Source organism: Euphorbia lathyris, chromosome 10, assembly GCF_963576675.1.
Source record: "Euphorbia lathyris chromosome 10, ddEupLath1.1, whole genome shotgun sequence".
Lineage (NCBI taxonomy): Eukaryota > Viridiplantae > Streptophyta > Magnoliopsida > Malpighiales > Euphorbiaceae > Euphorbia > Euphorbia lathyris.
The window spans coordinates 35499751-35521304 of NC_088919.1; positions in this window are offsets into that span (position 1 = coordinate 35499751).

Consider the following 21554-nt stretch of genomic DNA (forward strand, 5'->3'; position numbering starts at 1 on the left):
AATGGAGAATTGAGCGAAGAGATCTATATGTCACAGCCAGAGGGCTTCATTGTAAAAGGCTCCGAGGATAAGGTCTGCAAATTGAAAAGGTCAATTTATGGCCTTAAATAGTCCTCTAGGCAATGGTACCTTCGTTTTCACAATCAAATGATTTCGAATGGCTTCAATATGCTTGAAGAGGACCATTGTGTCTACACGAAACGGTCGGGTAGAAATTTTTGTCATTTTATCTCTGTATGCAGGTGACATACTGATAGCAGGAAATGACATAGAATTTGTAAACCAAATCAAAGCTTGGCTAAACTCAAGTTTTGAAATGAAAGATATGGGCGAAGCCGCATACATACTTGGGGTTAAGATTTCAAGGGATCGATCAAAGAAACTATTAGCACTGTCTCAAGAGACTTATGTTAACAAAGTCATTGATCGTTTTGGTATGTGTGGAAGTAGGCATGTAGATAGCCCGATGACTAAGGACATCACCCTAAGTACCAAAATGTGTCCAAAGAATCCAAACGAAAAGAAAAGGATGGAAAAAGTTCCATATGCAAGTGCCGTAGGTAATCTAATGTACGCCATGTTGTGTACAAGACCTGATATCTGTCATGCCGTTGGGATGGTGAGTAGATATCAGTCCAAACCAGGACTAGCACATTGGGCAGCTGTGAAGAGGATACCGAGGTACCTCAAAGGAACATCAGATTATTCTCTATGCTATCAAGGTAAAGACCTAAATCTAAGAGGATACACAGATGCTGATTAGGCTGGAGACTTAGACGAAAGAACGTCCACATCAGGCTATATGTATTTTCTAGGAAATGGCGCGATTTCCTGGAGTAGCAAGAAACAAACTTGTGTAGCCCTGTCCACCATAGAAGCTGAATACGTATCGTATTCATCAGCAGTTCAAGAGGTTGTTTGGCTGAATCGGTTCCTAAACAACTTGAATGTAACCAATTGTCAAACTCAAGTCATAGTTAACAGTGACAGTCAATCTGCTATAGCTTTTGCTAAGGACTAGAGGTTCCACAGCAAATCAAAGCACATAAAGATTAAGTATCATTTTGTCAGGGACTTAATTGCACGCAAAGAAGTTAATGTGAAGTATATATCTACTCATGACATGGTGGCAGATCCCCTCACCAAACCAGTTAAGAGAGATGTTTATGTTAAACATGTTAGATCCCAAGGATAGTTTAGGATCTAAATATACTTCTCATTCTTCATTGTTTTATTTGTAAGACATGAATTATTAATAAAGGTTTTATGAATTTTCATCAATACATGAGTGCGAGTATTTAATTGTAAATATTTGCTGTTATAAACTCAAAATGCATGTTTAGACATAATGTAGCTCACTCACATGAGCAGTTTCCGTCATTTCGTCAATGTGATGATAAATGAAGGATGAGGCTGTCTTTGAGCAATTTCGAGAGCTTGTTCAATGATAGAAGCTGTCTTGCTATAGACATGTAAAAGTGTTTCCATTACGGTGCAAGATAACATGTGTTACAAATACATGACAAAGATTAACAAGTAATCTAAAAGGGCAAGTTTGCGATAACTTATAGCCTTCTGTCATAGCCAGAAGTGATCATCATAAGTGATGAACTAAAGTTAGATGTTCACGCACATCTAGCCCTATGCTTCTGTATGGTGTTAATAACATTCTCTTCTTCAGAAAAGAATTGAACACCATAACACATGACCCATACCATGTGTGCTTTAGCGACCACGAGATGGAAAAGTAGATTGATCTCGCCTTTTCCTAATGTGAGACTCACGTCATGAAGATGCGCTTCTTGACTATTGTTTATCCTTATAGACCCTAGAATTATTCTAAGAATTTTAGTCTGATGTAGCTACCTTGGAAAGGGATACCTCGAGGTTGATGAGATAATACCAACCAAAGAGATCATGATTGGATAAGCGAATCAAATTCTAATGGACAGAATAATGTTAAGAGGGAAATACATCCATTTGAATCATATCTAAGTGTTTCTATTCTTCACCGTTCGGACACGTATGGATATGTGCATATTTGTGAAAAATAGATGTACTAGAGAGATCCGAAGACTACAGTGGATATGATATGGAGTCTAGGATAAAAGCATACACCACCGACGATCCATGTTCAAATCTAAGATCTATATATCTCTAACGAGTACATAGTTCCAAGTTTGTTACATGAAAATCGAGTAGTTATGTGTTTTAACGAGTATATAGCACTAGTGCTCTCGATAGTATGCCGGTCGCACGAACTATTTGCAAGAGTATGATAGAGACCGAGATTGAGAAAGTTTGGAATAAGTTCCATTGCGTGCGAGTGGGAGATGTTGGAATTAATTGGATATGGATCCAATTAGGCCCGCCCGAAATGGAACGAGCCCAAACCCAATAAGAATTAGGGTTAGGTGGTCTATTTATTCAATATAAATAGAAACCCTAATCTATCCTAATTAAAAAGAGAGAATTAGAAGATAGTCAGTCCAGAGAAGTTTTTCTCTCCTCTTTTTCCCTAAGCCGCTGCCCCTCTCTCTATTTTTGGGATTCGTCGTCGCTTTAGTTCGTGAACCAATTGTCTTTCTCTCCCAATTCTATTAGCCTGGTTGAAGGCTTGAGCGGTGATACTAGATCGGGTGATTGATCTGAAATCCTTCCGCTGCAAATCAAGAACGGGATCTGCGCTACAAGAGGTAACCCGTAAACCCGTTTACTTATTCGGATAAATATATATGTTGTGAATATATGCTTATCCCAACACTAACAAAACTTAAAATTTTATAATATGTCAAGCATACAATGATGCATTAAAAGTGAAAAGAGGCGTCTCAATAATACAAAATGAATGAAAACTTTTTAATGATTTGAGAAATAATTAAGAATTTATTGGCGTTAGCTTTTAAAAGTCCAATAGAGTAGTCTCTTGAAAATACTCTACTAATAAGGGAATAAAGAGTTAAATTGTTCTTTGTCACTTAATTTCACTATCAATAATTTCAGTTCAGTTCAGTAATTATTACTCATTATAATTATTTATTTATTTATTATTATTATTATTAGAACCATTATTATTTTTATAAGTTTTTTATTTTAATTATTGCTATTTTTAAAGGATTATATTATTATTTCAGTTTCAGTAGAATTCAATTCATTTCAGTTCAATTCAGTAGCATTCAGTTTAATTCAGTTAATTTCAGTCCAAAAGAACAGAGTCATAAAGTTGACATAAAAGTTCACATTAGCCCATGAGCAAACCAGCTTTGAAAATATAATATATTTTTTGATACCACGAGCTCTATCATGTTTACATTTTGATACATGAAATCTATTTTTATATTTAAAAACCATTATGGTCTATACAATGTAGAACACTTTGGCGTCGACGCATTACTTTATGCATCAGTGTACAATATCGATGCACTAATACTATTTTGAAGGGTCTACTAAGTTTTTTTCTCAATTTCAATGAGTTTTTATTATAATTAATTTTTTATGACTCAAACTTTTATTTCGAGGATTTTTAGTGATTTCTTTATTAGTGTGATTTTAGTCTCTATTTATTTTTCTCACATTATATCACTTAATCTAATTATTTCATTAGCAAAAAAAAAAAATAAAAAAATAAAACATAACTTAGTAGAATTAAAATTCTAAATTTAATTAACTCTTATTCAAAATTGGATATTGTTGTCTTTATAAATAAAATATATCTAATTTTTTTTTGTTTGTATATGTTCTTAATAGTATTATTTCATTAACAAAAAATTTGAAAAAAAATTATTTAAAAGAAATAGAGAAATAACTTTATATAATATTCATGATTTTAAATGGGTTATGCGACAGTGCAGAATATCTAGGGCTGTAAATAGGACGGAGATTGCATTAATCATCTTCGACCACTGGTCTATCGGGGATTCCCCGTCCCCGAATAACATATGGGGAAAATTTGGCTACCATCTCCGTCCCGTGAGGAATCCCCATCTCTGTTTAAGTTTTTAATTTCTTTACTTTATTCAAGGTTTCCAAGGTTTTGATTGTCCAAGATCCTCATCCCCGCGGGAATTCCCACCCTCGGTGCATGCATTACTTATTAACTTTCAATTTTTTTATTTTATAAATTTTACTCCTAATCGTATATGTTCCATTTTAATTTTAAACCAACCTAGTTACAACTCTTACTTAATCTATCTTAATTTATTTTTAGAATATATTTCGTTTTAAACCAACTCGGTTACAACTCAATCTTTTTAGTTTATTTTTCTAGCTTATCTAAATCACATATATATTTTTTAGTTTATTTTTTATATTCAGGTATTTAGTCGGAAATCCATTGGGGGATCCCCGTTGGAGACATTTGGGGACGAAGACGGGGACGAGGATGCGACACTTATAACCATACCCGTCCCGTCCCCGACTGCCGGGAACAAAATAAAAACCATCCCCGTCCCTAACGGACCAGGTCTCTAGCGGAGATGGGAAATTCCCAACTAATTGACAGCCCTAAGAATATCAATGCATTAATATTATTTTGAGGGGTTTAATAAGTTTTTTGCCTCTGTTTTAAGGAGTTTCTATCAAAATTAATTTTTCGTAGCTCATACCCCTGTTTCAGAGGATTTTTTTAGAAATTTCCTTTGTTAGTGCGATTTCATCCCATTTTAATTATAAAATTAGATTTTAGGTATTAAAATGCAAACATGATAGATGTTAGACAAGGTGCCGCGGCCTAATCTCCCGGACGGACCGGGGGGTGGACACCTCATGGCGACGTAAGCGGTGATTGGCGCCGAAAGCAACCAATCGTGGAATCAAGCTGCTCGGCAGGACCGGAGCTCGGAGTATGTAAGAGTCGCCACCCACGAATGGGAAAATGAACACTGATCCCTTGCGGGAGACCGGTTAGGGTTCGGGAAACTTAGGTACGAGCCGAGAAGGCTAGCTCCTTTCCGGAGAAAGGCTACTAGGCACCCCGACATCGCCCGGTTATGAACCACCGGCCTCCTACTCAGCGTGTTAGGCGATAACGGACTAATCGCATATCTCTTTAAGTTTAAAATTCATTTGAAACCTTTTCTTTCTCGTTTTGAAAACCGTTTTGAGCATATATTATTGAAAAGCCACTTTGGTAAAGAATCACCCATTTACATCAGTTCAAAATACATAGGAGAGAGAGGGGGAAGAAGAATTGATTTGTTTACAATGTGATTTATGTTTCGTATTACATACTAACTCTAAACTAAGCTCACTTCCCAAAAAAATGTTTATTTACATGGTTCGTACCTTAATCGCCGTTGGAACGATTTAGGTACGTTTCAAAACCCCGTTAATGACGTTCGCTTGAATCGCCGTTGGAACGACTCGAGCTTTTGAAAACGTGGAATAAAGAATTTTAACCCGAAAACATGGTTAGGCAGACAAGTCAATTTACTTTGTACAAATCATTTAAGAAAACGATTCAAAACTTTATTATTTACAATAAAAGCAATTTTAATTACGAGGTTCGCTTAATCCGTCGTTGGACGGATTAAGGTTTTAAAACGTGATGATTTTAAGAAACGGTTTAAAGAGGTCAAGAAAACGTCATTTATACTTTAAGAACATCTAGAAAAGCTTTAACTTAAACCAACCAATTAAACTCTCTTTTTGTGATTTATTTTCCCCTTTTTTCACTTAATCGAACCATACTTGAATATGATAACAACAAATAATAAATTGAATCCCAAACTCACCTAATCAAAACATTTGAAAGAATATATGTATAAGTATGAAAATAAAGTAAATATACATATATATATATATATAAATATATACAAAACAAGGATAATGATACTCATTAAAATAAGATAAAGAACACTATACATGTTAATAGATAAAATCAATAATGAAAATGCTATCATATACAATATACTTTTATTCACAAAAAATGTAAAAATAATGAACAAAGTTTATAGATAGGAAAATAACCTTTAACCTAAAATAATTTTTACATAATGAATATATAGAAGATAACCCCCAAAATGCCAAATGGGCTTAATTCAAATGAAATAAAAAGGAAAAAAATCCATATATACACATATACTTTATTAAATCCAATTAATGAAAAATAATTTATAAACACATTAAATAACTATATGTATAAGGTATTTAAAAATGACTTGAAAATAAATATTATATAAGAATACATATATATACAAAGGATCAAAAGCTTAAAAGTTGAGAAAGAGGGACCAAAACAGCATTTTTTACATTCCAGCAGATTTACCGACGGAAAATCCGTCGGTAAACAACAATCAGTGACAGAAAACGAAAATTTCAGCAGCACTCCAAAACTTTCCAGATTTATTCAAAAGGTTTAAATTAAGTCTAATTCAATCATTTTGGATCTCCGAACTACCAAAAATGGATCATAGTCTATAACGGAGTTTCCTAAAACGACGTTTTCATTTTAAAACGTTATTCGAAAATATCTTTTCAAAAACTTATAATTACAACGTTTTTAATACCCGAACTACCTTTTAATCGGATCACGGTTCGTATTGGGATATTAAAACGAGGTTTTTGATTTAAAAACAAAACCGAACGTTTATCTAAAACGAGACGAAAATTAAATAAATACATGAGATTAAATAAAACGTGATAAGATAAATGAATAACTAAATAAATAAAACTATGACATAAAAATAAATAAATAAAAGAAATAAATTAAATAAAATAAGACGAGTCTAGTCCTCGGGTAATACCTTCAGTTCGGTATTGACGGTTGAAGTCGGTTGATCCCACGAATCGTGCTTTTCCGGTCTTTTTGTGTTTTTGGTAAAATTTTAACTTTTAGAAAATTTGGAATTTTTAGGAAAAAAAATGTTTTTCCCAAAAAATAAAATTTCTCTCTCTAAAAATGTTTAGAGTGAGAAAATCCTCCCAAAAAGTCCCCCCTCAAAATGCATGGGGATCCGTGCCTTATATAGGCAAATGGATCCCCGGAACTTTGGACGACGTCCGAATAAAGTTGGGCGTCGCCCAAAGTCAGTTGGGCGAACGCCCAAGCTAGTTGGGCGAACGCCCAACTTTCGTTGGGCGGACGCCCAACATTAGTTGGGCGAACGCACAACATGGTTGGGCGAACACCCAACTATTGTTGGGCGTACGCCCAACTTCAGTTGTGCGCGCGCGCCCAATTGACGTTGGGCGTTCGCCCGACGATCGTCGGGAGTCCGCCCAACGTCGCTGGGCGCTCGCCCAGCGGCTGCCAGGCGTGCCCGTCCAGCGACCGTCGGGCGTGCTCCCGGGCTGTCGGGCGTGCGCGCCCCACGGTCGTCGAGCGCGCGCTCCGCGCTGCCGGGCATGCGCGCCCAACGGACGTCGGCGTGCGCCCCGCACTGTCGGACGCGCGTCCAACTGTCGTCGGACACGCGTCGGCTGCCGCTAGGCGCTCGCACCACGTCGCTGAGCACTCGCGAGCCGTCCACTTGACGACCGCGACTCACATTAATTTTTCTTTCCTTATTAAATATTTTTGTTTTAAAACTTCCGGAATCAACCGCTTCGACCGTCTTGTTTGCAGGTTTTCGTCACAGGTCCTCCGACTCGGTGTCTACAGTTGCCCCTACTTTCCTATTTTGACAGTGATGTGTGTGTTTTGAAAACGTTTTTTGCTAACTCAACACATGCAATGTAAAACATATAAAAGTAAAAGACACGTAAAGAGTAGGAGGAAGAATACCTGACCTTTGCGCTGCGCGCTCTGGCGTCGTTTTCGATTCTTTCTGGTTTTGGCTTTGAATCAGTCGTCAGCGGATGTTCTTCTTTCGGATCCTAGCCTACGTTGACTACGGGTAAAAATGGCTCAAAAGCAATCTTGGTGCACGACCGCGAGTAAAATGGCTCAAAAGCGACCCCGGCCTACGACCGGGGGGGAAATGGCTCAAAAGCAACCCCAGTTCACGATCGAGGTAAGATGGCTCAAAAGCAACCCCGGTTCACGACCGGGGTAAAATGGCTCAAAAGCAACCTTGGTGCACGACCGCGAGTAAAATGGCTCAAAAGCGACCCCGGCCTACGACCGAGGGAGGGGGGGGGAATGGCTCAAAAGCAACCCCGGTTCACGACCGGGGTAAGATGGCTCAAAAGCAACCCCGGTTCACGACCGGGGTAAAATGGCTCAAAAGCAACCCCGGTTCACGACCGGGGTAAGATGGCTCAAAAGCAACCCTGGTCCACGACCGCGGGTAAAGAAGGCTAAAAAGCAACCCTGGTCCACGACTGCGGGTAAAGAAGGCTCAAAAGCAACCCTGGTCCACGACCGCGGGTAAAGAAGGCTCAAAAGCAACCCTGGTCCACGACCGTGGGTAAAGAAGGCTCAAAAGCAAACCTGGTCCACGACCACGGGTAAAGAAGGCTCAAAAGCAACCCTGGTCCACGACCGCGGGTAAAGAAGGCTCAAAAGCAACCCTGGTCCACGACCGCGGGTAAAGAAGGCTCAAAAGCAACCCTGGTCCACGACCGCGGGTAAAGAAGGCTCAAAAGCAACCCTGGTCCACGACCGTGGGTAAAGAAGGCTCAAAAGCAACCCTGGTCCACGACCGCGGGTAAAGAAGGCTCAAAAGCAAAGTTCTTTCTAACAATTTAAAACACTGTTGTCTGTATTTTCTCACTGGAGCTAGTGTCTTGGAGGTTTGAACGGTTCGATAGGAACATATTTTAGTCCGGAATGGTTTAGACTAACAATTATTTTTCTGTTGACTGTTGTCTGTATTTTGACTGGTGCCACTGTTCTGTAAAAATTGGCTGTCGTCTGGAGTTCTTACTTCCTTGTCCTTTGACTTAAACTCTAGGATTTAGTATCCCTACTTGAACATGATTTGCATGCTAACCTCTAGATTGCCTTAGAAGACTTTTAGTTAGAAAACATGAATTTCTTTGCTCGCAAGTAACACTTTATCTATCTTTTCGTAAGAATGCGAATTATATGCACGTGAATAGTAAAACTACTAATCAATGCATGCCAAAAACAACGTGAATAGTGCACATGAATAGTGAAAACGTGAATAGCACACGTGAATAATGCACGTGAATAGTAAAAACGTGAATAGTACACGTGAATAGTAAAAACGTGAATAGTGCACATGAATAGTAAAAAACGTGAATAGTGCACGTGAATAGTAAAAACGTGAATAGTGCACGTGAATAGTAAAAACTCGACTAATGCACGTGAATAGTAATAACTTGACTAATGCACGTGAATAGTAAAATGAATCAAACCCTATACCGACAACCCTAAGGGAGAGATTTCACAAAATAACTGTCTAAATCAACAAAATACCTCTAGGGTAGATTTGACCGAAAGGTTAGCTAAGTTAATGTGTTTTCGTCAGATGGAAGCCTATGAATAACCTTTAAACTTTACCTGTTCCGTTATTTCCAGTTTATCGGCATTTCTGGGACTACCGAGGATATTCACACGTGGTACTCTATGTTAGGTGCCGCGGCGAGAGCCCGTGTGCGTGAGTTGGGCTTTGAGCCCTTTATTTCAGGGCTGCCCCGCACCAACGGGGTGTGCGACCGCTTTGGCCTGCGGGCCCTATGCGAGAGGTGGGTTGACTCGTCCCACACCTTCCATCTTTCTTTTGGGGAGATGACCATCTCACCTAGAGATTTCTCCTTATTGACTGGGTTGCGGGGGGAGTAGCACTCCGGTTCCCTTTTCCTTTGATGCGATGCGCCCGCGAGTTGACCGCGCTAGATTGGCTGCTTTGATTGGGCCAGGAGTTTATCCAGGTGCCAAATCCACCCCGGCGAAGTTTATTACTACGTCAGGGCTTCTGAGTCGCAGGGACTTTTGCGGGACTGACGACACCGATCTGGCCGTCCGCAGTTTCTTGATATATGCTTTGAGTGAGACGATCTTCCGCACCAAGAGCGGAACGATTCATGCGGGTCTTATCCAGGCCTTCAGTGATTTGGATGCGGTGGCGTCCTACGATTGGGCAGGCGCGGGTCTAGCCTTTCTGTATAAGTTTTTGGATTTGACTTGCCGGAAGCGCAAGGATTTCGGAGGCTACACTTTTGCTCTACTGGTACGCGATGCATCCTTGACTCATCCTTTCTATCTTCTTCGTGCTTTCCGTTCGTAACCTTTATTTTCATGAGCAGGTTTGGGCTTACGAGAGGCGGATTCTTCCTAGCGAGTCTCGGCGCAGGCCACGAGTACCGAGGCCCCCACTCATGGCTCGATGGAGAGAGTTCAATTTAGGTATCGAGGAGAGACGGACGGTGGCGCAGCTCCTAGACTGGATTGACTCGCGGACTTTGGGACAGGTAGATATCTTCTAGTCGTGCTAGATTCTTGTTTGATCGGATCTGACTTTCTCTTTGTGTTTTTAGATCAAGTTTAGGTGGGACGACCTTGACTTCGGTCCCGACTACGCGTACGTGACTTTGATCCGGGAGCAGCAGTGCGTGCTCACCGGCCCTTGCATGCGGGCCTGGTATTTGGGCGATCGGGGCATCACCGGGATTAGGGCCTCGCACTGGTCACCAACCGAGATCCCCGTCTCTATATTCGCGGTGCGGACCATGCCTTTGTCGGTCATTCGTCAGGACTTGACCCGCCGATATGTTGGTAGAGAGGTGTGGGTTCACGCCGGGGGTCGTGCTCTTTACCTATCGACTTTGTTGAGTGCGAGGGATGCCCCAGCAGTGGTGATGGAGGTGGACCCCGTGGCAGACGTGTTTTCACGGGAGGCTGTCGCGGCAGTCTTTGGTCAGGAGGAGGTCCCGGTGAGTGGTTCGGCCTATTTATCTTTATTTACGAGATAGTTAGCGGTATTTATTGTGTCTCTATTTGCAGGAGGGTTCCTAGAGGAGTGCTCATCTGTCAGACTTCTTTGATGGTGCTCGAGCTCAGACATCCGCGAGCGAGCCGCCCTACTACGTCGGTGAGTCCCCAGCGCTGCCCGACCGGAGAGATCCTCTTTGGGCGTGCCCATCCCGGACTTCGGGAGAGATTTCGCGACCCTTTGTTATGATGAGTCCGGGGTGGCCTACGCCGGTGTCGAGATGGCTCCTCCCGTCTTCACATCGAGGGTACCGTTTGATCCCTCAGACGCTTCCCAGACCACGAGAGAGACTTGTACTGATTACGTGGAGCTGTCCGGTTACCTCAGAGACCGCCTCAGCTTGCGCTGCACTGACCACCTGTTATGTATCCTTATTTTATCCTAGTGTAGTGGAATGTATGCATGTATGTATGTATGTATGATTTCCATTCCTGCCAGTGTTGCTTCTTTTTTCATATCTTCTTTTCCTTTTTTTTTCAGAGTGATCTTCACGCACATGTGCGGAGACGAAGTGAGTTGGTGCGGGAGGCCGATGCCAGGGTTGGCCAGGTCTACCAGGAGAGGAACGACCACTAGTCAGGGGTGATGCGGAGAGAGACTGCGGTACGCCTTGCTATTGAGGAGAGGATGCGGGAGGAGACTACCGGACGCCTTGCTGCTGAGGAGAGAGCGCGCGTTGCTGAGGAGAGACTCCGAGTTACAGAGGAGACCTTATCTGCGGAGCGGGCGTCGCATTTGAGGGAGTTTGAGGCCTACTGGGATGTCCCTCCATATTAGGCTTATTATGTATAGGTTTGTAGTTTTCATTAGAGTTACCCCGATGTATAGCTGATGTATAGGGAGTGGGGTGGATAGTATATAGGCTTTTTATTGTAAAAAGGTGAGAAGGAAATGTATAACTCATGATTCGTATTATCATGCATTCAGTAGATTATGATGATTCCAATCATTCTCTTCAAATATATTCATGCCTTTATTTATTTACAAACAACAGAAATACTTAGCCGCTTATACATTACTTTTGTAATTGCTCAAGATATAACTATTGTTGCCAGGATCCGCCTTTTTTCAGTTTTCAGATCCCAGCTATTTTTCATCTCTCCTTTTACTATCCCGGAATTTTCAAATGAGCGCCCTTTCAGGTTTTCACCCATTGGGATGTCCCTGATTGTTGCATAGGTCGCCCTTTGCGGGTTTTCAACCTATCGGGAATTTTTTTTTTCTTTTTTTTTCTACGAAAAGTATTTCTTAAGCCTATCCAGATTGGTAGGTTCGGAGAACTCCATGCCGTCCATAGTAGTTAACTTCACCGCTCCTTTACTTAGTATCTTCTTCACGAAGAACGGCCCTTCCCAGTTTGGCCGAAACTTGCCCCTCGGGTCGGTGTGCGTCACTCGGATCTGTTTCAGCACCAAGTCTCCTTCTTTGATAGGGCTGGCCTTGACCTTTTTGTTGAAGGCTCGGGCCATCCTTCTTTGATATAACTGCACATGGTAAAGGGCTTCCATTCTTTTCTCGTCTACTAATGCTAACTGTTCACATCGCTTCTTCACCCATTCCGTCTCGGGAATCTCTGCTTCCACTGCGATTCTCAACGATCGCTTTTCAATCTCAATTGGCAGGACTGCTTCTGCCCCATATACTAAGGAGAACGGCGTTGCCCCAGTTGACGTCCTAACCGTCGTGCGATAAGCCCATAAAGCGAGTGGAAGCTGCTCGTGCCAGTTTCGGTGTGATTCTACTGTCTTTACGAGGATCCTTTTAAGGTTCTTATTAGCTGCTTCTACTGCGCCATTAGCTTGCGGACGATATGGAGAAGACCTGTGGTGCTCAATACCATACTCCCGGAAGAGACTTCTCACTTCTCCTTGAAATTGGACCCCATTATCTGTGATCATGTGATGAGGCACTCCGAACCTGGTGATCAAGTGTTTCTCAATAAACTTTCTCATCTGCTTGGATCCCAATCTGCTGAACGACTCTGCCTCTACCCACTTGGTGAAGTAATCAATGGCGACTGCAATAAATTTGTACCCATTCGAAGCATTAGACCTCACCTCCCCGATGATATCAATGCCCCAAGCCGCAAATGGCCAAATAGGTGCTAACACATGTAATTCCATGGCTGGTAGATGACTATAATCCCCGTGGATTTGACAATCGTGGTATTTCTTTGCATATTCGTTACAATCTCTTTCCATGGTGAGCCAGTAGAAGCCTTGTCTTATGATTTTCTTTGCTAACACCGCTCCTCCCATATGGGCCCCACAAATTCCCGAGTGTACCGACTCCATTGCCTCCCGGGCTTCTCCCGCATCCAAGCACCTCAGTTGCAAACCATCGGTGTGCCTTTTGTAAAGAAAGTCGTTGTGGATGACGAACTGTTGTGCTAACCTTCTAATCACAGCCTGATCTCTAAGTTCTGATTCTGCCGGGTATGTTCCATTCTTCATGAAGTTTACGATATCGAAATACCACGGCTTCTCATCTGCCCCTAACAGCATTACATCTTCGTAGCATGGTTTGTGAGATCTCCTCAATACCAACGGCTTCGAGGCAAGATTCCGAGGGTTGTCCCAAACTGACACCAAAGTGGCCAAAGCGTCTGCCGTCTGGTTCTGTGCTCGAGGGATATGATGAAAATGACATTCCTTGAATCTTTGTGCCAACCCATCTAGCTGGTCTAGGTATGGACGTAGCCTTTCTTCCCTCACTTCCCAGTTTCCTTGTGCCTGTTCGATGATCAGCTTTGAGTCACCCAAATTTCAACATATGATGCCCCTAGTGCTGCTAGTGACTCCAACCCATAGATGCACGCTTCGTATTCGGCCATATTATTGGTGAGAGGGAAGGATAACTTCTTTGCCATCGGGATCCTTTCTCCCTCCGGTGAGATAAGTAGTACTCCTACTCCGGCTCCATTCGAATTAACCGCTCCATCGAAGAACATTTTCCACGGTATAACTTCTATTGCGTTCAAGTGCTCGTCGGGGAAATAATAGTTTACCTCTTCCTCTTCTGCGTTCAGAGGTTGGTTGGCTAGAAATTCTGCTACCGCCCTCCCCTTGATAACCTTCTTCGTTACATATTCAATGTCAAACTCGGATAAAAGTAGCAACCATCGGGCTAACTTCCCTGTTAAAGATGGAGTTCGGTACAGATACTTCACGGGGTCCATCCGAGAAATAATGATTACTTTATATGATTGAAAATAGTGCCGTAGTTTCTTCGTTAGCCATACTACTGCCACACACGTCTTTTCGATCATGTTGTACTTAAGCTCGTACTCTAGGAACTTCTTACTCAGGTAATACACCGCGTGCTCCACACCGGTGTCTCCTTCTTGGGCCAACATTGCCCCAATAGATCGCTCCTCGATCGCCACATAGAGGAGAAGCGGTTTTCCCAGTTTAGGCGGTCTCAAAACTGGTGGATTAGACAAGTAGTTCCGGACGTTCTCTAAGGCTTGCTGACACTTATCATTCCAAATCGTGGGTTGATCCTTCCGCAGCAACTTAAAGATTGGCTCGCAGATTGCGGTGAGTCTTGCTATGAACCGACTAATATACTGAACCTGTCCCAGAAACCCTCTCACTTCTTTCTTGTTTTTCGGTGCCGGCATTTCCCGTATGGCCTTCACTTTGTCGGGATCTACTTCAATTCCCTTATTTCCTATTATATAGCCTAAGATTTTCCCCGATGAAACGCCAAAGAAGAACTTCTTCGGGTTCAACCTTAGCTTGAATTCCGCAATTCGGGCCAAAAACTTTTCAAGTGCAGCGAAATGCCCCTCTCTTGTCTCCGACTTGACCATTATATCGTCCACGTAAACCTCTACCTCCTTGTGTATCATATCATGGAACAGTGTCGTAGCCATTCACTGATAAGTTGCCCCGGCATTTTTCAAACCAAACGGCATCACCCTATAGCAGTATGTTCCCCACTCAGTTGTGAATAAGGTTTTCGCTTTGTGTTTCTCAGCCATCTGAACTTGCATGTAGCCCATGAAACCGTCTACATTCGTGTGTAAGACACTTGATGCTGCACTGTCGATTAACACGTCAATATGAGGCAACGCGAATTCATCTTTGGGGCATGCCTTGTTAAGATCTCTATAATCGACGCACATTCTCACTTTGCCGTCCTTCTTTGCGATGGGCACCACATTTGCGACCCAAGGGGGATAGTCGATTACTTCGATGAACCCTGCTTCTAACTGTTTCTTCACTTCCTCTCTGATCTTACCTGCCCATTCCGATCTCATTCGTCGGAGCTTCTGCTTTACGGGCTTCGCCTCGGGATATGTTGGAATGCGGTGAGTTACGATTGATTGATCAATTCCTGGCATGTCTTCGTATGTCCAAGCAAACACTATTTCGTATTTTTTTATTATTCTTTCAAATTCTTTCCTCTCTTCAATAGTTAATTCTTGAGCAATTTGTATAAGTTTAGGATTTTCATTCGTGCCAAGATTGAAAGTTGACATTTCTATTGTATTGATTTCAAATGTAGGCATGTTATATGAATGAGAATGCATGGAATGATCACGATCAACATCAAGCAAGTAAGCGAAATCAGAATTCAATTCATTGATAGTATTGGCGAGTACATCATCAGATTCAAATAAAGCAGTAATACAATTTTCATCATCGAGGTCCTCGGGCTTCTTACAAACTTTGGAGGTACCGGGCTCGTCCACCGCTCCCGCAGTTGCTTCAATAGTGATGACTTGCTCCTCAGCATTCAAGTCTAACATCATAATCTCCTCGACAAAGCAGCTTGCCATTCCCTTGCCCCAGTCAGTCACATCATTGAAGATCTTGAACCCCGGCAGAATCTTCCCTTCGGTGCTAGTCCACGACTCAGGGGTCCCTGAATAAACCTTTCCATGCCCCTCATTCACGAAATACTTCCTTAGGCCCACTTTTCCTTCGCTACTTGCGTTGGATGGACCTCCTTGTTCATATCCTAAACCCCTCCGGGTTTTCTGACTCTTGAAGTCCGGAAATTCTGGCAACCCTTGATGGTGTGCTCCCAAGCCCATACCAGGGATGAAGCCTCCCTTCATCATCTTCACCACATCGGTGGTCATGCTAGACTCGTAAATCCCAGAAACTTGGAATCCGGAGAAAAGCTGAGGCTCAATTCCCAATGCCGCCACCGAGCTCAATTTTTCTGCTCTGATTGTCACTATCTCCTCCCCGAAGGGGAACTTGATCATTTGGTGGAGCGTGGAGGGCACACCTCCTAACTTGTGGAACCATGGGCGTCCTAACAATACAGCAAAGGTTACCGGGATATCCAGCACTGTGAACTCTGTTTCTTCCTCATGTGGCCCCACTTTCAACTTGGCCTTAAAAACTCCTTCGATGTGCCTACGACTATCATCATAGGCTCTGATCACAGTTTCCGAGGCCGTGAGGTCTCCTCTTTCCACTCCCAACTTAGACAAGAGTTTCAGCGGGCAAACATTAATGGCCGATCCATCATTAACCATCACACAGCTAGTCTTCTTCCCGTTGATTTCAGCTCGGATGTACAAAGGCTTGTTGTGAGCCTTCCCCTCTTCTAGGAGATCCTCGTCGGTAAATGTGATTTCGGTTTTCTTTCGAGCCATAATTGCCCCCACTAACGCTGCCGGCTCAGTATCTGTAGAAATAACCAAATTCTGCAGCTCTTTCATCAGGTTTTCACGATGGTACTTGGAATGGCATAAAACTTCCCACACCGTGGATTTAGCTTGTGTCTTCTTCAACTGCTCAAGAACTTGGTCGTCGGGCTTAGGAGCCGACCCTTCCCCTATCTCAGTTTCAACCATTGGTGCCTTTCCCTCGGCCACTCGACCTGATCTTGTCATGACGGCGACCTCCGGCTCATCATCAGATTCATCCCAAATATTGATAGGAATCCTCTGATTAGCATCCTCCTCGTCCGAAGAACTGTCCCAAATGTCCACAATCATTAGATCCATTACGTGTGGAACGTTCGGATTCAAATAAAAGGGATCCGCCGATCCATACAACGCCCAGCCTATCAAATCATCATAATCCCTGAGGGATACTCTACTCATCCTTCTTGCCGCCAACGGAATTGCACCTCTCTGTATGCACATAAGCTGCACTTTATTACTCATTGTTTCATGACACTACTCATAGCGGTGCCTCCACCTCCTAGCATAATCCACGAATGGTTCCTCGGGGAATTGCCTGATCCTATCCAGATCTTCCAGGGATCCCGTCCATAGAACATACATCTCATATCTTGCTACAAAAGCACTCCTAAGCGGTATCCAATGACCCATTTCCTCCTCTGATAGGCCTTGGTGCCACAACAAAGCTTCTCCCATTAGGGTTTCCGAGAAATGTTCATGTAATTCACATTGTGGGAACCCGGCGTCGTACATATGGTTGCGGAATAACCTCGCGTGCTCAACAGGATCCTGGTATCCACCATACCTAGGCATTGCTAATACCGCCTTGGGTGTTTGATAAGAGGGGGAATCCGGGGTTTGATCTGCCAACATCCATACCGTATACTCTTTGATAAACCTCTTCGTCATTGCCGCCCAATCGGTCTTGACATACATTGGAAGTGACATATACCACATCAACAGCTCACCCATCAACGAATTACAGAACAAGCTGGTGATCTCTTCTTCCTTAAAACCCAAAGGTGCCATGGCCGACAAGTAGAAGTGAAGGTGTTCCATGGGGTCTTTGTTGCCATTATACTTGCTAACCCTCGGTAGCGGACGCTTGATAGGTCCAATCTGCATTGCAAAGCGTTCTGCAGTCTTGTCCTCAGCTCTTTGGTACTTTTCTAAGAATAAATCTGATAATTGGTCCCAATCATGCTTACAAGAGTCGGGTAGCGAATGGAACCACCCCAAAGGCTCGCCTACCAGCGAATGGTGAAACCAGTGAGCAATCTCGTCCACCCCGAAGGATTCAACAAACATGTCACGCATATATTCACGCAAGTGCACCTCGGGATTTCCTCGACCACTAAACAGACCCAATTCTGGCACAATAGTTCGAGACGACCCTTCTCCGGTCTCTTCGGCACTATCTTCATCATACGGTGCTCCACCGTCCAACCCTTCATCCATCAGTTCATCCTCCTGTTCCTCGCCAAGGAAGGACACATATATACCATTCCCTACATTGCTCTTTTCGTCGGAGTCCAATAACTCCTCTTCGCCTTCCTCGAAGGATTCCATCACCACTCTTTCCTTTAGACTGACTCCGATCGTGCTCACCCTATGATTAGGCAATGGATTATGCATAGTTGAAGGGTTCGCTGACGAAGGATCAGCTATCTTCTTCTCCTCGATTAAATCTTGGATTTCGTGTTTCAGCCTCTCACAATTCTCAACTGTATGCCCATAACTGCTGTGGAACTCACAATACCCTCTAGCCTGTATTTGTGGAGTGGGCGGAGCCTTGTTATAAGGGGTAAGGGCTTTCAATAATCCTTTCTTCTGCAAACGTTCGAAAACCTTTGCGTAAGTCTGATCAAATTTGGCGAACCGCCTCTTTTCGATAGCATTAAGATCAAGCACTTTTACCGCTGCAGATTCTGCACTCATACTTGGCCCTCCGGCGCTATATCCAGACTTCGTCCACTTGGTATAAGCTTTCTTTGGTTCTCCGTCTCCCTCAACAGTCAAGGCACAACTATATATCTGATTGAAATCGGTAAAAGGCATATACCGCAGCTCATTCTTAATATACGGCAATGTGTTGCTGACTACCATTCGGATCTGATCCTGCTCAAACGGCTTCTGTTTCATAACTGCGGCCTTGGCCCTCCATCTCCTCATAAAATCGGAGAAAGATTCCCCAGTCTGTTGCTTAGTGCTCTCTAACTCTTTCAAAGTAACCTCAAGCATGGTGTTGAAGCTATACTGAGCGATGAATGACTTTGCTAACTCCTTCCAATCTCTCTTTGTCACCATCGGCAATGCATGAAACCAGGTGAGGGCAGCCCCCTCCAGATAAGTGTTAAACAGCCCCAGGACTTGATCCTCAGTCAGGATCGTGTGCTTCATTACAGCAACATACTGATTCATGTGGGCGGTGGGATCCCCAGTTCCGTCGAACTTTTTCATGTCAGGGAGCTGGAATTTCAAAAGCAAAGCAGTTGCCGATAAACAATTCTTCAAGTTATAAAGGTCCTGACTCCCGGAACTTCCCCCACGTAGGTCCTGCACCTCCTGCGTGATGTGTTGCTTCCACTCCTCTTCCTTAGCTTTCTCTTTCTCAAGCTGTTTTCGGATATAATCCTGATAATCATCCTCATTCCCAAAGCGAGGGCCATCGTTCACCTCATTCTCAGCGTGCTTACTGCCACTCTTATCATCTTTCATGGCCAGCTTAGCTATCTGGGCCACTATCGCAGCTAACTGCTCATTAATGTTGTTCACAGAGTTTTCCAATCCGGCCACTTTTTCGTCGGTTGCAGACATACTGACGGAAGAACGAGTATACCCGGATGAAGATGAATCCGAAGCCACAATTGCTGATTCGGAACTGTCAATCTGATCAAACTGCCTAACTAGCCGACTGCTCTCACGGAACCACAACCGCTTAATGATGACGTCTGTGCGAATGGCATCCATTAGTATGTATGCATGGTTTTATATGCATGATTTGTGGTGTGTGCGTTTATTTATTTACGGATATATAAGATAAGAAGAACAAACGTTAGTCTAATTACACGTATCACAGCATCTCTCTTCCACCCTTATTCCTCCACGCACTCGATGGTCCAAGTCTCTTTCCTAGGATTTTGGTTTGGGGCTCACATTGCGATCCCGGGGACGCGTGATACCGTCGATTATTGCGGAAAAGTAAATCACTCATCAGACAATACAGTTCGTTTTGACATATCAACGTTCAGTGGCTAAGATATCGACCAAATGGATTGTTCTTTCGGGATAACTCGTCTTTTGTCATTTCGCGGGACGCATTAGTTTAGGTTTTGACTCCCTTTGAGCGCATCTCGGTTTTTTAGACGTGGTACGAGTTATTCTTTTAGCCCAATCATTCGTTATTGACAATGATTCGTTCCCTTTTATTCGCGTGGGTTCGTGTCTCGATTTTTGGATTACGACGGGATTTTTTTGGATCTATCGAGAGACGTAACCACGTGTTTATTTTGTGATGGAATCACTTTTGAATTTAAGGAATGGACTCATCGCGTAACGTGTTTGTTTTTAGCGTTAAGAACCCGTTTGCTCGTTTTGGCTACGTGAAAAGACGACGAGTCTTATTTGAGCGCACGATGATCTTTCGGCTATCAACAACTCTTTATTCCTTCCAATCTACGGGATATATCACCTTAGTGTGGTTATAGAAAATCAACGTTTCGTTGAATCGCATGCTTATTCGAAGCAGGGATATCACCGCTCTTTTTCATTTAGGCACGAGTTAAGAAAACACGCACATCGGGCCATATTTCTTGTAGTTTTGGTAACGGTCGAAATGATCGAGTCGTTAGTCAAACCCACAGTCTCGTCCGTATGGCGCAATTATGCGGTTTAGCTTAATTCGGCTTCGTGATTTTAAATGGTGTATACACTCATTCGAGGCACGTATTCAACGGCATTGGTTTATTTTCTTTAACTACTCTCGGGATTGACATATATCGTAAATACAGAACGATTTTGGTCGTTTAGTTCATTTTTGCTTTTATTTTTCTTAGTCCATTTTGCGGACACGTCCATTTCTCTTAAGAACAACACAAGGCATAACGCAAGAGCTTGTCTTTTATTCGGAAGGGACGGGCCACGTTTGCGAAACTCTTTACGTTACAGTGGGGTCATTCGAAACAGAAATGTTCTTCGTTTTCGTTTCGTCATAATTTCGCTTTATCCCAACCTATTTAAAGAATGTGAATAACGGCTACTGTTAATATAGTCTTTTGAATCGAGATATAACTATCCTTTATACCAAACCAATTCATACTAATACGTGCTTACGTCATAACGTATTTCCTGAACATGTGCCTTCTTCGGGACACGGAAAGGGACCAGGCGGGTCACACAAGTTCATTCATACGAGATGACTAAGTCGTCTTTAGTTCGAATCGTTTCGATGTTTTGGGGTAGTTTGTATATCGATTTAAGAGTATATATTAACGTATCGTCTCATTTTCTTTACATATTTTAGGATTAGACACGTATCATGGAAATTTGAAAACACGAACTGATTCATTTATCACATCAAAAATGGTAACGGGTAATCCTATGGCAACTTCTAAGGCTACTATATGTTGACACGGCTGATCGCGGGACCTCACAGGACCGCATAAATTCGCCCCTAACGAATGGATGGGGACCCTTTGGCGCCTTACTGTAAGGGGGAACTTACACTAGCCTCTTTCGAGCGACGAATGGACTCTTGCTAGAGGTTTCGCGGAAATTACCCAAAAGGTTTGCAATAATGCTTATGAATGCATACGAAAAGAAATAATACGATCCGTCCCCGTTAAGGGCTTAATACACGCCTTCCAAAATCAAATTTCTCGCTTCCCCAGCAGAGTCACCACTTGTTAGACAAGGTGCCGCGGCCTAATCTCCCGGGCGGACCGGGGGGTGGACACCTCATGGCGACGTAAGCGGTGATTGGCGCCGAAAGCAACCAATCGTGGAATCAAGCTGCTCGGCAGGATCGGAGCTCGGAGTATGGAAGAGTCGCTACCCACGAATGGGAA